The 14607-nt window shown below is 37.6% G+C and overlaps 1 non-coding gene across 1 annotated transcript; it reads right to left on the minus strand.

The window, feature by feature from the left end:
* Window positions 1-13711: 13711 nt before the first annotated feature.
* LOC118487035 lies at window positions 13712-13818 on the minus strand. Its single transcript, XR_004880202.1, has one exon. It is a non-coding gene; the product is annotated as a small nucleolar RNA R71 (small nucleolar RNA).
* Window positions 13819-14607: the final 789 nt, after the last annotated feature.

The following is a 14607-nucleotide window of genomic DNA, read 5'->3' on the forward strand; positions in this document are numbered from 1 at the left end:
CATGAGCCTGCTGAATTTCTCGAGGGCCACGCGTTTGCTAGAAGGCTGACCCCGGATGAAGAATCACTGGTGGAGAGACTTTATCTGCAAAACATGGAGCCTACAAATATACATTTAACCATAAGAAATCAGTACCCACATAGCGTGTGCATTCTACAAGACGTACAAAACATGATTAAAAAGATTAAACGAAAAATGTACGGCGATCGAACTCCAATGCAGATATTGGAGAGCATGCTGCAAGAAGAAAGGTATGTTTATTTCACCAGAGTGAATCCCTCCACAAACGCGGTCGAGGAGGTTTTTTTCGTTCATCCGGACTCGTACAACATGTGGCGTGCATTCCCACATGTGTTGATGATTGATGCTACCTAAAGGACGAATGAGTATAAGCTTCCGTTTATTCAAGTTGTGGGTGTGACATCGACACACAAGTCTTTTTGTGTGGCTCATGCGTTTGTCTCTAAAGAAAAAAAAAAGATAACTTCTTATGGGTCCTGGAGAAGCTCAAAGAATTGTTGGTAGATTGCATGGAGCCACGTGTAATTGTAACAGATAGGGATCAAACTTTGATGAATGCTTGCGATAAAGTATTCCCAAAAGCTTCCAAATTGCTATGTAGGTGGCACATCTCACAGAATATTCTAAAAGACTGTCGGGCAAAATTTACGGATGAAGACATTGAAAATATTCAAGCTTTCTTAGTCTCGGCTGTGTAGTTCTCCCACTTCGACGCTATACAATTATAACTTTCAGCGGCTTTTCACGCGACTGGTTAATAACGAACGATCAGGTACATATTATATTAGTTTACATACATTCATCCATACATATATACATACAAACATTACAAATCATTGTATTCAATTTTTTTCAGATGTTCTAGATTATTTGTATGATGTGTGGCTGAAAGATTATAAAGAAAAGTTCATTTCAGCTTGGACTAACACAGTCCCCAATTTTGGTCAACATACAACCAACAGAGTTAAAAGCCAGCTTTCTAAGTTTATGAGATACATTAAAGGGCCAAACAACTCACTCCATAGACTTGTGTGTCTTGTTGGCAAAGTTGTAGAGTCACAAAAGATACAAATAAAACTTAGTTTTCAGGAGAGCAGGTCCGTGCAAATGGAGGACCACAGATTTCCATTTTTTGACAACCTATACGGTAATGTTCCCAAAAAGCCTTAGAGTTATTGGTTGTCGAGAGGAAGAAGCTACATGCGTTGAGGGCAGGAGGGGGACTTGTGGCCACCAGCTTTCTACGGGTTGTGGGTTGCCATGTGCTTATCAGATGGAGTGGTGGGAAAATACAGGTAACATAACAACTATAACATATGCTTCGATCCATAGAATATAATCATCATTATACTTCATGTTTTAACAACGATTCTTGAAAAACAGGTTGCAAAATTCCACTTGCCGCGATAGATAAATTCTGGACAAAACTTGATATTTCGACAGAAAAACTTAATCAAGACGAGTGTAATATTCAGGCGGAAATGGATAAACTCACACAGCAACTACATACGCAGCCACCTCTAGTGTTAAAAAGTATGTTATCGAAGATGAAAGTGGTGTTGAATCCAAGTATGACTGACCATCAACCGCCTGAGGTACAACAAGATACCCGGGGCCGCCCAACTACGAAAGCAAAACAACAAAAGAATGAAGACCTTGCGAGACGTAAAGATAAACAACCCAAATCACAGAGGAACGACTACACTCAAAAGCCAAATGTGCGACGTAGTCATTCAAAGAAAAGCAAAGAAGAAAAAAATACACTTCCGATTATAGATAAAGACTTTCCACTGTTGGTCGGGCGCAGGTACATACGTATATACATACATATATTTAGAATTCTTTTTCAATTTTTTATTTTTTAATATTTTTTTAGTTTTTTATATTTATTGCCAATTATAGGTACAAAAACATGATCGAGCGTTTTACGGATTGGCTTCCATCTAGCTATCGGAGATACATAACACATATTGAAGATGCCCAGCCGGACGGTAACTATGGGTTTCGATCCATAGCTATGGGTTTGGGGTATGACCAGAAACAGTGGAAGTGGGTCCGCCAAGAGCTACTCGACGAGATGTTCATTAACAAAAAGCGTTGGGGTATATACTCGAAGCATTGGACAAGGGATGTTACGAAAATGTGTATCGATCGATAAATTGGTTAAATGTTGAACCTGCACCTATGGCATGCTGGATGTGGTTGCCCTACACAAGGTTGTTGGTGGCTCAAAAATTTGGGGTGATTGTTCAACATTTAAGCAACGGTGTTTGTCAAACTTACTTCCCGATGTTCGATGGACCGCAGGTTTACCCGAACCATTCCATTTTAACGATTGCTTATGTCGAAGATAGCCATTTCATCATGGTTAAGTTAGCGGATGATAGCTCGATGCCAGTACCAAATGGACTTTGGAATATATACCGAAGTATGGAAGCTATGGAATGGGAGACAATGTACATGTCTCGTATTGCACAGGGTAGGGCGTTACTACGTAGTAATAGAACTCGACAAAAAGAAGTTATTGACTTGTGTTAGATGTAGCATCCGTGAAACATAGTGTACGCAACGAACTTATTAATGTTTCTCTTTAATATAATTTAAATATATTGTAACATCCGTCAAATATAGTGTACGCAACAATTTTTTTATAAATTTTTTTTAATTAAAGTGCTTTATATAAAAGAAAGGAGTACAAAATAAAAGAAAACTATTGTTTTAAAGGGATTTAAAATTGTTGACTCAAACTAAAAATGAAATATGTTTTTTTAATAAAAGGAATTAATTTTAATATACATAAATGAATAATAAAAAATGTCAAAAATGCAAAAAAACCGGCCATAAACCAATTTCAACGCAGCTCGAACTCGTGACCTCCCAGTTAAATGCACTTGTCCCTTCCACTGAGACAAGTGTCTCCCCAATGATTATCCCGATTATTATTTCTCTTATACTAAGTTTCATAGATTCAAAATTCAAAAAGGAAAGTACAACTCCTATACGCCGCTCATTGAACCATACAGCTCTCATTGAACACAAACACTTTCCCAACTTCAATAAAGGGGTAAACTAGATCTAAAATTTGAAAACTCACACACTAAAACACCAAGAACACACACACAAACGCTCTGGACCACACGATTTTCACAAGACAAACTCTGGACCACACGATGAAGGTTAGTTTGTATTCTAAATTTTATTGCTTAATCTTCAACCTTTTTTTATTTTTTGGTTTTATTTTCGCCGTTTGTGGTGGTGTTGTTTGACAGTGGTGTTGGGTTTGAGGGTGGTGTTGGGTTTGACGGTGGTGTTGGGTTTGACGTTAGTGTTGGGTTTGACAGTGGTGGGGGATTGACGGCGGTGGGGGATTGATGGCGGTGGGGGATTGACGGCGGTGGAGGATTTACTGTGGTGGGGAATGACGGCGGTGGTGATTGACAGCTGTGGTGGTGGTGGTTGTGGTTGTGGTGGTGGTTAGGCGGTGGTGGTGGTTGTTGTGGTGGTGGTGGTGGGGATTGACGGCTGTGGTGGTGGTGGTGGTTGTGGTGGTTGTGGTGGTGGTGGTGGTTGTGGTGGTGGTGGTTGTGGTGGTGGTGGTGGTGATTGACGGTTGTGGTTGTGGTGGTGGTTATGGTGGTGGTGGTGGTTGTGGTGGTGGTGGTGATTGACGGTTGTGGTGGTTGTGGTGGTGGTTGTGGTGGTGGTGGTGATTGACGGCTGTGGTGGTGGTGGTGGTAGTTGTGGTGGTGGTGGTTGTGGTGGTGGTGGTGATTGACGGCTGTGGTGGTGGTGGTGGTTGTGGTGGTGGTGGTGGTGGTAGCGTAACCCTACCCGACTCCCGGCCCGACACGTTTGTCGGGTCTAGACTTATATCATCGTTGTTTTTAAATGTGCATATGTTATTTTTATTATTATATTTATTATTTTTAACAATATATTTTTGGATGTCGGGTCTAATGCTATACTTGTATGTTTTATTAACAGGATATCGAAAGTCGGCGTTTTGACGGTGGTGGTAGCGTAATCCTTATGGAGAAGTACACTGCGTTCGTATTTCAGATTCAAATGCTTAACTGTGTTCGTATTCCAGATTCATACACTGGAACGTCCACCAACGGCAATGCTTCTGTACTCACAATCTGTGATGGTGGAAGTAGATATTTACCGGTGACTATGAGGGTTAACGGGAATGTCCTGGAACCTCCACCAACTACAATGCTTCTGCGTCAGCAACCTCGAGGGAGAACTCCTTCTGTATGGATTGGTTCTTCATGCTGTGGAACCGGTTACTGAGAATTCTTCTGCAACGAGGGAGCGCCAGATCAGGTCGGAGGTTCTTCATGTGGTAATGGGGAAGCGGAAAGCACGTTTACCATGGAACGCGTCCTTAAACTTGATAGCAACAATATGGTGACCGAATAGAGATCTGAATAACCGATACAGTTTGCAAGAATTTAAGAATATGTAACAGTTAGCGATTTAGGGTTTAGGGTTTAGTCGTTACACTTTGTATTAAAATGACATGTTTTGTGTATTAATATAAAACGATGTTTCGTGTATTTATTGCGTTATGGTTAATAAATGACAAGTGAAAAATAATTAAAGACATAATAATAATTGATAAATAAAAAATTTGACATTTTATAATACATAAAATTCATTTCATAAAATATCGTCATGGGTCAAAGACCCTACCCGACCCCCGGCCCGACCCGACCCGTTTGCCGGGACTAGATATAACATCATTTTTTTTAAATGTGCATATTATTATTATTATTATTATTATTATTATTATTATTATTATTATTATTGCTAAGTTAACGGGATGATTGTCCGATGTCGGTACGAAATGGACTTTGAAATACCTCACTGACGTATAGAAGCTATGGAATGGGTGACAATGTACATGTATCATATTACACAGGGTAGGGCGTTAGTAGATAGTAATAGAACTTCACGAAAAAAGAATTTGTTAACATGTCAAAAGTGTAACATCCGTGAAATATAATGTATGCAACAATTTAAAAAAATATATTAATTAGGGTGTTTTATAACATAAAAACCCTTAATTATCACATAAAATTGTTAAAAAATTAATTTCATATGAGTCGTATAGGGCAATGAGACCCATATACAACTCCTATAAGGTGCTCATTAACCAATAAGCCTCCCCTGGTTGACACCTTATGAGTGTCTCATTGACCAATAAGCCTGCCCAAAAATTATTTATTATTATTATTATTATTATTATTATTATTTATTATTATTATTATTATTATTATTATTATTTATTATTGTTATTATTATTATTTATTATTATTGTTATTGTTATTATTTATTGTTGTTATTATTATTTTTATTATTATTCTTGTTATTATTTATTATTATTATTTATTATTATTATTTATTATTATTATTATTATTGTTATTATCATTATTATTTATTGTTATTATTGTTGTAATTAATTTAATAAATTTTTCGGTTTTAATTAATTTAATAAATTTTCTGTTATAATTAATTTAATAAATTTTCTGTTATAATTAATTTAATAAACTTTCTGTTATAATCAATTTAATAAATTTTCTGTTATAATCAATTTAATAAATTTTCTGTTATAATTAATTTAATAAATTTTCTGTTATAATTAATTTAATAAATTTTCTGTTATAATTAATTTAATAAATTTTTTGATTATATTAAGATTAAAAAAGAAAAAACCCCAAAAAAATTAAAAAAACCCGCCTCTACACTCGGATCGAACTCGTGACCTGTCCCTTAAATGCACCCGTCCCTTCCACTGGGACAAGTGTCTCACCCATTAATCATCCCGATTATTAATTTTCTTATGCTTAGTTCCAGAGACTTAAAAAGAAAAAAATCTACCCGCCCCTTATTGTCCTATACGCCCCTCATTAATTCAAAAACTACTTTTCAGGTTTGACCAAATAGAGAATAGATCTAAAACTTTTTAACCCCACACACTAAAACACCAAGAAACACAGACTGTCTCTCTCGTATAGCTCGGCTTAGAACGTATCAACCTATACGGTTCATATTTTCATAAAAGGTTAGTGTATTATTTCCTCTTTCCTTTGTTTATTTTGGTTTTTTTTTAAATTTTGGCCGGTGGTGTTGGGTTTGACGGTGGTGTTGGGTTTGACGATGGTGTTGGGTTTGACGGTGGTGTTGGGTTTGATGGTAGTGTTGGGTTTGACGGTGGTGGGGGATTGACGGTGGTGGGGGATTGGTGGCGTTGGGGATTGACAGCGATAGGGGATTGACGGTGGTGGGGAATGACGGGTGTGGTGGTGGCTGTGGTGGTGGTTGTGGTGATTGACGGCTGTGGTTGTGGTGGTGGTTGTTAGTGCATATGTCTATTAACTTTGTCTTGTATCAAGTCTTGTAATAGAAATGATAGATCTAGGTCACGGAGTACGAGGAAACCGGGAAATAGGCTGAAAAAGTCATTTCACACGAAATAGCCATTTCGTGCGGAATTACAGTTTCGTGCGGAATTACAGTTTCATGCGGAATTACCATGCCTATAAATAGGTGACTTGAGATTTCATTTGTAACCTTGTGATTTTGGAGCCGAGGTGCTGCCAAATTGTCTCCAGCCATTGTAACGTCGTATAATCAATACAACAGACTGTTAAAGTGTATAACAAGCTGAACAAAGATCAAATCTTTGAATTCCGCCTCTGATTTGATCCGAGAACTCTTCTGAACGACTCGTTTGGTCGTGAAAACGATCCTACAAGTGGTATCAGAGCAGGAGCTCGATTGCACTGATCAAACACATAGATTCGTACAGGATTTCATCGATTTCAGATCCGAATTGCATCATTTCTTCATCTTCTACTCATTCTTTCACGTTTTTTACTGAATTTTTCAAAATTGAACGGGTTTTTACGGTCCAAATTAGCCGATTTTTTGATATGTTGTGCGAAAATACCTGATCTATAACCCTACCAAGTTTCAGATCCTAATTCCTAGCCGTTTGAGAGAAATCTGAGATTTTGTGTTCGATACCGCGTGACATCAGCTTAATTTCGGACGAAATTAGCTATTTCCGTACGAAATCAGAGCTATTTCGTTTGAAACTAAGCTAATTTCGCACGAACTTATATTCCGCTTGATAATTTCGCTTGAAAGTACCTTATTTCGCTTGAAAACGTCTAATTTCGTTTGAAAGTGTTGTTGATTTCACACGAAATCAGATTTCGCTTGAGGATTTCATGCGAAATTACTAATTTCGCACCAAATTGGCTTGAATTTCGTTTGAATCTAAGCTAATTTCGTACGGAATTATATTTCGTTTGGTAATTTCGTTTGAAGCTGCCTAATTTCGTGTGAATACATAATTTTGTGTGAAGTGTTTCGTGTGAAAGTTAGTTGATTTCGCGTGTGTCATATCGTTTGAAAGAATAAATCAACAGTTTCTGGCCCAATTAAATGTCATGCAGTTAATTGTTTGATACAAGTTTTAAGATCTATCACGTGAACATAACAGTTGTCGACCCAATGAAAATTGTGCCGTGAATTGATGTTGTCGCCATTTGAATTGAGATTAGCTTTAATGATGTTGGTCCACTTAAAATTCATTGAATATTGATATTGCATGTGAACTGATTAAATCTTGTCGGCTCATTTGATACAAGTTATAAGGACCATCACGTGAATTCATATTATAGCGGCCCAATCTGATTTTAAGAAATAAAGTCCACGTGAATTTGTTGTAATCAATATCTCGGACCATGTGATTAGAATAAAAAGGCCCAATACAAGTTAAGGTTCAATCAGCGTGTGATAAGGGAGGCCAAATCATTCTAAGCTCAAAAGTGTATCACATCAGTCCATTCTAAACCCATATTTCTAGGCACATCCGATCAAGCCCATTCATTCAGTGATTTCACCCGAACAACATCGGAACGAATCCGCAAATCTTCGACACGAGTCTTAGATTGATTTCATCAACACACACTATTACGTATTCAGTCTGTTTAAACTGATTGTTTGTTTGTTTGTTTGTTTGCAGGTGATTCGAGGTGATTTACAAGGGGCAAATAACAAGAAGTTGAAATTTTGTGGACTCTGAGCTAAAAACAATTTTTAAATCAAGTCATTTAACAAAGAAGTTGTGGTTAGAATGTTTGACAAAATGGAAAATGTTGATCTTGAAAGATTAAATAATTGGAATTGTGGATATTGGGATAGTAGTTATAATGATGTGAAAAAGGAAGGTTGGGTTAAAAGATTTGAATATTTCTTGTGTAAGAAAAATGAAACAGTTAATGATTTGGAAAAACGGTTTGAAAGCTTAATTGACATTTTAAAAAATCATAAAATAAGAGTTGGAAAAACGGTTTCCCCCCTTGTAGGCTTACGGGATACAGGTTTTGTCCCTGGTCAGGCAATTGCAAAGGCGGCAGCGAAGAAAATGGACAAACATGCAAAAGCCTGCGAGGATAATCAACATTCGTTTATCCCTTTTGCCTTTGATACCTTTGGCTCGCTAGCCCCAGAAGCCATCAGATTTCTTGAACGGGTCCAACGGGTTGTTCACAGCAACATTTCGTCTCCTAGAGATCGGGGTTTCGTTTTTACTAGGTTAGGTTTCGCTATTCAAAAAGGGGTAGCGGCGCAGCTTGTTGCCCGCTTACCGGCTATTTTGGTGTAATTGTCCTTAAAGTTTTTATATGAAATGAATTTAAGGAAATCTAAACAAAAAAAATAAAATAAGAATATCAAATAATGAACAAATATCAAAATTTGCAGACGCGTTACCTGTAGAGTGGAATGATTTTTTGATTAAACTGAAAAAGGATTCTAAATTTTCAAAATTGTATCTAAAAGAATTTATCAGTGAGGTGAGAACATTCAAGTATGAAAATGATAAGGAAAAGAAGGTATTGATAAATGAAATGGAAAAGAATTTAGAAAAGATAAGTTTGGATGTGATGTTTGAAATGAGAAAAAGAATCAATATGTGTCTTGATGCAAAAAATATTATGAAATACGATATTAAGAGGGGTTGTTATATAGATGAAAATATGAATCCTCTTGATTTTGTTAAAATTTTTTGTGCAGGCACATACAAGACAAAGACAGAGGATATTCCAAAGAATGAAGAATCAGAGAAAAATGAGACTTCAAGTTCTGGACAAGTGTGCTCAAAATGTGAAAAATCTGAAGCAGACAACGTTAAACTCTCGAAAGATGTGGAGAGTTTGACATTGGAAAAAAAAATTTAAAAGAAAAAGAAAAAGAATTTCAAAATAAGATAACATTTTTAGAAAATGAAAAATTGAAAATTGAAAAAGATTTTGAAAAGATTAAAATTGAAAATAAAGATGTTTGTTGGATAAAATTAGAAAATAAAGTGTTAAAAGAAAAAGAAACATATTTGAAAATTAAATAAAAATTTTAGAAAATGAAAAATCTGTTTTTGAAGAGAAGAAAATTGAAAATGAAAAGGCAATAAATTCTCATCTTGAGAAAATCACTCAACTTGAGAAAAGAAGTTGAGATTGCTAGAAATAAAATTGATGAGCTAGAAAAGAAATTGAAAGGTTTTGTGACCTCATCAGCGATATTTGAACAATTATGTCCAAAACCGATCAATGAAGTTCCAATAAGTGACAATGTCACAAATTATGACAAAGTCATAATTGAAGATTGTGATGATAAAACTGATGATGAAAATGAGAAAAATGAGAAAAGAAAAATATTTTTGGAATTAAAAGTAAAATTTAAAGATACTGTTTTATACTCTACTGAAATAGGTGAATGCTCAAAGTAAAAACCTGTTAAGAAGAATGTAGAACAAAAACAAAAAGTTAAAAATTCGAAAAATTTTCAAAATTACAATAAAAGCTCAACAGTTCAGTCATCCAATCATTATAAAAAATCACAAAAAGTTGAAAATCAAAACTCACAAAAAGTTGGTAATAAGTGGTGCAGGTTTGACCACAGTGCTCAAAGTCAAATCAAACTTATAGGAGAAGTCGTGATTACTACAAGGCAAATCAATGTTATGATCTAAATGTTTGGATTGATAGTGGAGAATGGTACGATAACAGGGTGTGTTACAAATGTGGTTTTCAAGGACACATTGTTGTTAACTGCCAGAGTCAAAGTTTTGAGACAAGAAGATGCTTTGAGTGTCTAATCAAAGGTCATATTGCAAGAGATTACCCAATGAGATCAAAGGGAAGATCGAGGGCTGAATCTCAGAGAACGGTGAAGAAAACAGTCAAAGTTGAAGAAAAGCCCAAAGAACAAAAAGTGAAATTATAACAAGGGCAGAAAGACAGACTGAGAAAGAAAAGAAACAAAGCGAGGGAGTATCTTGAAAAGATTTTGTCCTCGGATACAACCGGAAAATCAGATAACAGTTCTGATAAATCGTTTTGCTCTCCAAAGAATGATCAGTCAAGTAAAACGAATTCATCCGATACAAATCTGAGGACAGAAGAAAGAGGAAAGAAAGAAAAAGTGGTTAATCAACCAATTAACAAATCAAAGAAAGTGAGATTTTCACTTCCTGGCGATGAATTTGTTTCTTCGGAAGCAAAGGAGCCACGTGTTGGCGATGAATCTGACTCGTCAAAGTCAGAAGAGCCACCTATTGATCAAAAAGGAGAAAATTCAGTTCCGCCAATGGATGACGCAAACGTTCCACCATGCGGACTGAAAATTTTAAACAAAAAGTTGGCAAAGTGAAAATTTTGAATCCTGAAAAGAAAGAATTTGATGTCGAAAAGGCTTTTAATGGAAAAGTGAAAAATATTTTTGGAAAGATGATTGAGGGAAAGGTAAAAGGGGTAAAAGAATTTTATGAAGCAAAAAGGAATGCTCAAACCCCGAGTGAAATTGAAAAGGTCACACCCAAGGCTGGCCAGGCTTGGGTGCCTGCATTCTTTGTTTAAAATCCTGACTTGCCGGAGTTCCCAAGTTGGTAATCGTGGAACAGGAATCGGCATCTTTCTTAAAAATATCACAGATGTAAATGATGGTTGTTAAATGATATTTCGACTTACAAGTGGTTAATCAAGGACATTAAGTTGTACTTGATTTAACTATCTTACAAGTGGTATGTGATACGCGCAAAATGCAACATATAAATTATATCAATTGTGGAATAAAACTAACCCTTTTTTTAGTACTAATGTTGGAAAAAGTGTGCTTTTGTCTTCCTTTTGTATTTTCAGGATTAAATGAGCTCAAATTAACAAAAGAAGCAAAAAGACAGCAAAATCTAACATAAATACAAGAAAAGGGACAAAAGTGGATTGCCCGACCCCTCGACAGCAACCTCCCAAGCAAAACAAAGAAGGCAGAAGACTGAACACGCCCCGTGCTCAGCGAGCACGGGGCCGTGCCCAAGAAGCAGCAGAAAAGACAAACTAATAGAAGCTTCTATTGCCCACCACGGGGCCGTGCCCAGCGGACACGGGGCCGTGGTCAGAGTACTGCAGGCACATTTATTGTAATTGCGAATTACAATTAATGAAGAGAGAGAGTGTCAGACGGACACGGGGTCGTGCCCAGTGGGCACGGGGCCGTGCCCAGGCTTCTGTTCAGCCTATAAATAGGAGTGCTTGGAGCCATTTCAACTCATCCCTTGGCACACCACCTCTCTCACACTTCACCCACCACCCACCACCATCACAACACCATCATCCACCACCATCATCCATTGTCCATCATAGAGTGTGTGAGTCGTGTCGGGATCCAAGATTGATCGTAAGAGTTCTTGACAATCAAAGGCAATGTTTGCCTAAGTCTCTTACATCACTTGGTGAAGACAAGTGTCTAGTGTAATACTTTTTATTTTTAATCTTTTGCACTTTTTATTTGGTTTTGTATTAATGACTTTAATAACTAGTTTCTTATGTTGAAGGTGATTCTTCCTTATCGTTTGTCCGTGATGTCTTGACATTATTTTACTGTCTATATAAAATAAAAGATTTTCACCATTCATATCTCCACGGTCTATATGGAGGTATGTTGGCTACCTGGTCGGGGGTTAAGGGAACGGTTTGGTAATAGTCTTGCCCTTGTTCAGCGTTTAGAGGTCCTGCAAGGGAACTGGGTCAAATTTAGTAGGATCTCCTTCAATACCCAAAGGTATTAGATGGCGGGGATCCAAACTCTTTGACCCCCTCATAAGTTAAACTACTATTAATACTATAACCCGGCTATTTAGGACTGTATCCCTGCTGACTCAGACTACTTAGTCGAGGGTAACGTCACCTTCAAAAGAGGGGCCTACCATAATTTGCATTAATAACTTAATTAATTATCTTTCAATAATCCGACCCTTTAGGATTGTATCCTTGCTGACTCAAACTACTGGGTTGAAGGTAACGTCACCTTCAAAAGAGGGGCCTACTACAATAACTAAGATAATCTCTTAAACAAGTGCAAAAGTGCGAAAATAATCAAAGGTTACACTATACACGAGTCGGATCCAAGTGATTCATCTTGTCTATCTGTTTTTATTTTTATTTTTATTTTTCAGCATTTAGTTAGTTTTATTTTCTTAGTTTTAAAATCTTTTCTAACATTTTGATTTGATTAGACGTTGATAAACCGGTACTAAAAGCTCTTGTGTCCTTGGACGACCTCGGTATCTTACCAACACTATACTACGTCCACGATGGGTGCACTTGCCCATATGTGTGTGTAGTGTTAGTAAATATCGTGTTTTATAAATTTAAAACTTGGCTAAAAAGTGTAAAAAGGGCTTAAAATATATACCTAAAACATATACACAGTAGCACGCATCAAGTTTTTGGCGCCGCTGCCGGGGACACAAGTATTTTAAGAAAGTTAGGAATCAACGGCCTAATCATTTTTTTTATTTTCTTTTTATTTTTTTTTAGGATTTTTCTAGTTTTTCAGCTTCTGCAGAGCTCAGCACGGGCCGTGCCTGGTCGGACACGGGCCGTGCCCAGCAGTGTTACTGGCAGTTTTTAGTTTTCCGAGTTACAGAAGGCTGACCACGGGGCCGTGTCGGTGCAACACGGGGCCGTGTCCAACTCTCCAGTAACAGGGATCCAGAAAACAATCACTGTAACTCCGACCACGGGCCGTGTTCACTGAGCACGGGGCCGTGGTGAACCTTCTGACCAACATTCTTTTCTGTTTTTGTTGCAGGACTTGGAACCAGACGCCACCTCTACGTAGTGTATGAGCTCCAGTTCTAATAAAGACATAAAAGAACCTCTAGAAGAACCCGAACGCTTTCTCAGAAAAAGACTAAAAGCTAAAAACCAAGAGAAGGTTTCGGGGAACCCACTTCCAATGGCGGACCAACATGCCCTCATGGATTATCTACCACCCACCGTAGGTAATCTCGGCGCCGCTATCAATGCACCGAATGTTGAAGCCAATAACTTCGAACTTCGGCCGCATTTGATACAGATGCTTCAAAACTCTGCAACCTTCCATGGGCTTGCGGACGAAGATCCCCATCTACATATTACTAATTTCTTAGAACTATGTGATACCTTTCGGATCAATGGAGCATCAAATGACGCCATCCGCCTCCAAATGTTTCCTTTTTCACTAAAAGACCGAGCAAAGGCTTGGCTTAACGCCCTCCCAGCTGGATCGGTAAACACCTGGGATGAACTAGCCCAAAAATTTCTATATAAGTATTTCCCTCCCACTAAAACGGCTAAATTAATGTCTGAAATTAATACCTATTCACAAGAGGACGGGGAATCCTTATATGAAACTTGGGAAAGGTTCAAGGAGCTATTGCGAAAGTGTCCTCAACACGGTCTTGCGATATGGCAACAAGTATCCACTTTCTATAATGGGTTGTTGCCACACACGAGACAAACACTTGACTCTAGCTCCGGGGGAATTTTAGGTAATCGCCGCCCGCATGAAATATATAATCAAATTGAGGAAATTGCTCAAACCAATTTCCAGTGGCACACTCCCCGAGGCAATAAATCTATTGCCCCGGGCGCCCATAAGGTTGATGAAAGCACCTCTTTACAAGCCCAAATCGAGGCCCTTTCTTCTAAAATTAAAAAGTTAGAGATGACAAAAACAGTCTCGGTTATGGCTTGTGAAGGGTGTGGTGGGCCACATGAAAATTGGAGTTGTATGAAAGAAACAGATGATCAAACAGAATCGGTAAACTACATTGATAATAGACCTAGGCCGTCGGGTCCACCAACGGGCACCTACAACCAAGGATGGCGAAACTACCCTAACCTTGGTTGGAGAGAACCCGGCAATAGTAGTAACCAACAAAATCAACGAACAAACTTTCAACAACCAAGAAATGAGTCACAAAATTTCCCTCAACAACAAGGTGGACGAGAAAGGCTTGAAGATACTATATCCCGCCTATTCTCCGACACTGAAAAGAAAAACTCGGATAGGTTTCTACAATTAGAATCAAATTTTAGAAATCAACAAGCTAGTATACAAAACATCGAAAAACAAATAAATAAACTAGCCCAAAATTTCTCCGAGAGACCGCAAGGCGCGTTACCAAGTAATACCTAAACAAACCCAAAGGCGCAAGTTCATCTCATCACCTTACGGAACTATACCGT

Source organism: Helianthus annuus, chromosome 14 (genome assembly GCF_002127325.2).
Source record: "Helianthus annuus cultivar XRQ/B chromosome 14, HanXRQr2.0-SUNRISE, whole genome shotgun sequence".
In the NCBI taxonomy this organism is placed as follows: domain Eukaryota; kingdom Viridiplantae; phylum Streptophyta; class Magnoliopsida; order Asterales; family Asteraceae; genus Helianthus; species Helianthus annuus.